General features: G+C 43.9%; 1 non-coding gene across 1 annotated transcript; it reads right to left on the bottom strand.

Moving 5' to 3' along the window:
- Positions 1–3,560: 3,560 nt before the first annotated feature.
- LOC112082458 lies at positions 3,561–3,667 on the bottom strand. The gene has a single exon (XR_002897133.1). It is a non-coding gene; the product is annotated as a small nucleolar RNA R71 (small nucleolar RNA).
- Positions 3,668–5,142: the final 1,475 nt, after the last annotated feature.

The following is a 5,142-nucleotide window of genomic DNA, read 5'->3' as shown; positions in this document are numbered from 1 at the left end:
AGATTGCAAAAGTAGTTCGCCCAGGAGTCTACGAAGCAATTTCAAGATCGTGGAATGCAATGCACCTGAAGAAGTATTATCACTAAGGCTACAACACGGTCAACATGAACTACGGGACGGCTTGATCCCTGCAAAGGGTAAGTAGGCAGCCCATCCTCGGACGGGTTCAGCTGTCCCCCCTCCTAAAAAGGGGGGGGGGAGTGGGTACGTATACACATACCTTTGATATGTTCATAATTTGCATCATTTAGGTTACATAATTCATTCTAAATCATGTTTTATTCCATGCATTTTAGGTCCTTCGGGTTTGTTTTAGAACTTAGGAGATGCATTGGGTCCCAATGAGTCTTTGCATGTTTTGAGTGTTTATCAGGTGTATTTGGAGCTGAAAAGATGAATCCAGGAGGTGGAATGGTGATCAAAGCTTGAAAAGTGGTAAAATTTGGTTTCAGGAGGTTCTCGGCCATTCTCGCGCACCAGGAAGGATTTTATCGGCCATTTTCACGTACCGCGGGTAGACTTTGTCGGCCAAAACACGTACCGCGAATAGTTGTATCGGCCAAAACACGTACCGCGAATAGTTGTATCGGCCAAAACACGTACCGCGAATAGTTGTATCGGCCAAAATCTCCGGGTGCAAACACGTTTCCGAAATCGCCTGTCCGGGGAACCTTCCGATCCGATTCAGATGTCGGGTGCTTCATAGAAGTTGGAGAGGACTAGATCACGGATTCGTAGCAAGTGGAATCATGGAATTCGGACGTGGGAGCAGAGAGTTAAGCTCATCGGAAGAAACCCTTGTCTCGCTGATGTTTTGAACCAAGCCAATAAGCTCTGAAGAATGCAAAGGACGGTGCACTTCCAGGCCGATTCAGCTTCCGGGGCCTTCATGAGAATCAGAGACATTTGAGTCCTCTTTCTAGAACATCAAAGATCATCCAGTTCGGAGCTATGAACAGGAAGATACGGTCTCCGGAATGGACATATGTATAGACGGCCCTCTCTGATGGTGTGAATTCATTGCGAAGATGAGCCCTCCAGGAAGCCTTCCACTTCCCAAGCACCGAAGCTTCCTTCCCAATCACTCAATTCGGACAAGTTTCGTGGAAGTTACACTCTCCGGAATGCGAAGTGGTCCAGACAGCCTTGAATGACTAAGTTAAACATGCCGCGATGGAATGCCACGGTCCACGCTTGGCCGTGGAAAACTCACACTTGGCTGGGAGGAACTTTTGCAAACATTCGGCATTTGACACGGCCTGAATGCCACGGTCTGGGACTTGACCGTGGCAACTTCTGCAAACCTTCGGTGATTGGCACGAGCTTCATGACACGGTCTACATTTGACCGTGCCAAACAGAAGATGGCTGGGGGCAACTTTTACACAACTTCGGATATTGCCACGGTTGAGAATGCCACGGTCTTACACTTGACCGTGGCAAACAAACACTTAGCTGGATGGACTTTACAAGCGTTCGGGTGTTAACACGGTTTGGATGCCACGGTCTGGAGCTTGACGGTGGCAACTTTTTCAAATCTTCGGCGTTTGACACGGTGAGTTGCCACGGGATTCGGACGAGGTTTGATCAGACCGTGGCATCAAAAGGCGACCAAGAACACAAGAGAAAGCTTTGACACGGTTGGGTTGCCACGGTCACACCAAGAACACACCAGACCGTGGCAAACCCATCTTCACCCATCAAGGCCGGGTCAGTACCCGGTTTGTTTCGGGTTGACCCGATTCGCCCAAGTCTCCTATATAATGTTTTTAGACCTAATTTGGAGAACACCTTTTATCTACTTTTAGTTTCCTTTCCCCTTTTGTGAAAACTCACTTGTTACATCTTGTTTTTAGAGTTTAAAATCGATTTAGAGTTTCTTTTCATCTTGTTCCATCATTTCTTATCATCAAATCACACTTCTAATCATGATTAACAACACATCTTGCAAAGGATTTAGTGTGTTGATCATGATTAGTGAGTAGTCACCTTAATGAGATTCTAGATGTGTAGGTTAGGGTGCTAAAGTGTTAGATTAGGAGTGCTTAGGGCTAGATTCATTGATTCATCTCTCTAAACAGCTGTTCTCTATGCTAGATCCTTGCATATCACTTGAGATCTTGATTCTGGGAATTTCATACACCAAAAGTGTTTGATGAAATTCCTGAAACAGTTGTATTAGAGGTTTAAGCATTTTCTGCATGATGATGTATTGTTATTTGCTTGAATGATTATTAAGAACTGTTTATTAATGCATATTATTCATATTTCACAAATGGGAATTTGGTTTGAAAATGGATTAGTATATGGGTTAATACCTTCATGAGAGGATTAACCTAGATTAGAGTTCTTAATCATTTGAATCATGTCTCATCATTGTCATTAGCATTTCTAGTTTAGCACCAAAACACCCTAACCAACTATCATGTCTAGAATCTCATGCCTCCATCATATCATATTCACATCATTTGTCATTGCTTAGTTCTTGTTTAGTCATTGTCATTAGTCTTTAAACCTGTTTATGTTTGTAGTTGTCTCTAGATTAATCAAAAGCCACTCTTGTTTGCTTGAATTAAGAACTTGATCATATAGTTTAGTGGCTAACACCACATTCTTGGATTGATTAACCTCTTTGTGCTACTTTGACAAGGGGATTGATAGCCCTGAGACCCTAAAAAGTCTTATCTATCAATTGGCGCCGTTGCCAAATTGTGGTTTGTTTAGCATTAAGCTTTGATCTGTTCTTGAGATCAAGTGCTTACTTTCTTATTTTTACTGATTACTTTCAAGTTCTGTTTGTGATTTCAGGTGTATGAACACCAGGTCTAGATCAAGAAGCTGTGGTCCACCTTTTCCTCTCAACGACAATATCAACCTTTTGGTACCAAGGAGGAGAAGGGACAGACGTGGAAGACAAGTTGATCAGGCTGACATGGAAGAACAAAGAGAGCATGTGGTAGATATAGAACAACCGGTTCAGGAGCAACAGGCTCAGGGTAATGGAGCTGGTAATGGAGTTGGTCAAGGGCTTCATCAGGGTAATGTTCATCAGGAACAGGTGCACCAACAAGCTTATGTCCACCAGGGACAAGCTCAAGCTCATCAACAGAGGCATCAGGCCAATGTTCAGCAAAGACAACAGGTGCACCACCAACCACACCCTTTCCAACAACAGCAAAGAAGATATGAGCAACCCTAAGTCTATGTTGGAGAGAATGACAGGGCCAATGCTCATCAGTATGGAGCTGGTATTCAGGCACCACCTGTGCAAAACAACAACTTTGAACTGAAGGCATCATTGCTGAATATGGTCCAGAACTCAAAGTTCCATGGGTTGGCAATGGAAGACCCCTTGGAACACTTGGACCAGTTTGATAAGGTGTGTGATCTGACCAAGATTAATGGAGTTTCAGAAGACAGCTTCAAGCTAAGACTATTTCCATTCAGTCTTGGTGATAAAGCTCATCAATGGGAGAAGAATCTTCCAAGAGGCTCCATTCAACTTGGGAGCAACGCAAGCAAGCTTTCTTATCTAAGTTCTTCTCAACCTCAAGAACTGCAAAACTGAGGAACCAAATCTCTAGCTTCACTCAGCACAGCAATGAGAGTTTTGGTGAAGCATATGAGAGATTCAGGAGCTACACAAACCAATACCCACACCATGGGTTTAGTGAGGCTTCTCTCCTCAGCACACTTTATAGAGGAGCTCTTCCCAAGATTAGAAACCAGCTGGATACTGCTTCCAATGGGAACTTTCTGGGTAAAGAGATTCATGCTGCTTTAGAGCTAGTGGAGAACTTAGCATTGAGCAATGATACCTATGGTGAAGACTATGACAGATCAAATAGGTCTGAAGGTTCAAGCTCAGAACAAAGGCTCACCAGAGAAGTTAAGGAGTTGAGAAGTGAATTAGACAAGTTGAAGTTGGTAACTCACAAGCCAATGCATTTTGTTGGAGAGTATGAGGAACCATCTCAACTCTTTGAGAACATCAGTGAAGAAAGTCTCACCCAAGAGGAACTAACCTACATTGGGAATCAGAGGTTCCAGAGGTATCAGTATGGTAATGCCAATCCAAACCTCTCTTACAGGAACACCAATGTAGCTAACCCACAAGACCAGGTGTATCCAAATTCTCAAGCTCCACAGAACTTTGTTCCTAAGAACAACTTTCAAGGATCGTTTCAACCAAAGAATCAGTTTGGTCAGAATCAAGGTTTTGGTCAGCAACAACAAGCATTTCAAAGTCCTACTTTCAGTACACAGCAGCAAAAGGCACCACCTGGGTTTGGTCCACCACAGTTCCAACAGCAAGCACCGGTTCAACATCAGTTTCAGCCACCACCGGTTCAACAGCAGCCACAGATGGGTACAGATATGGTTGGTATTCTGCAGCAACTACTCCAGGGTCAACAGATCTTTGCAAGCCAGAATGCAGCCATGCAACAGGAAATCAAGGAACTGAAGGAAAACCAGGCATCAAGCTCAAGGAACCAAGGTCACCTACTTGGAAAACCAGAACCCAACCCCAAGGAATACGCCAAGGCCATTACACTAAGGAGTGGAAAAGAGTTACCTGGTATTGAAAACAACAAAGTGATCATTGAGGACAATGATCAAACTGAGGGGGAGGCAGCCTTAAAAGATGATCAAGTTGCTGAGAACCAAGGACAGAAAAGGGTAAAGAGGTAGCAAAGGAACCAGAACCAGAAAAGAAGTATGTGCCACCACCTCCATACCAACCAAAGCTCCCATTTCCAGGGAGATTCAAGAAGCAACTAGTGGACAAGGCAAGAGCTGTATTTGAGAAGGCACTCAAAGAGACACCACTCACTATGCCTCTCATTGATGCATTCTTAATGATGCCAAAGATGGGGAAGTTCTTGAAGGATGCCATTCTGAACAAGACAAAAGAGCTTCAAGGCATGGTAGTACTAAGTCATGAATGCAGTGCTATCATTCAGAAGAAGTCCATTCCAAGGAAGTTAACTGATCCAGGGAGCTTCACACTCCCTTGTGCCATTGGACCTCTTCTATTCTGTGGATGTCTTTGTGATCTAGGAGCATCAGTCAGCTTGATGCCATTCTCCATAGCAAAGAAGCTGGGCTTTAGAGTTTTCAAGCCTGCAAGGATCTCTCTTAT

The sequence above is a fragment of the Eutrema salsugineum genome, unplaced genomic scaffold (assembly GCF_000478725.1).
Source record: "Eutrema salsugineum unplaced genomic scaffold, Eutsalg1_0 scaffold_1, whole genome shotgun sequence".
Lineage (NCBI taxonomy): Eukaryota > Viridiplantae > Streptophyta > Magnoliopsida > Brassicales > Brassicaceae > Eutrema > Eutrema salsugineum.
The sequence above is the reverse complement of the archived record's forward strand: the minus strand, read 5'-3'. Positions and strand labels throughout refer to the sequence as shown.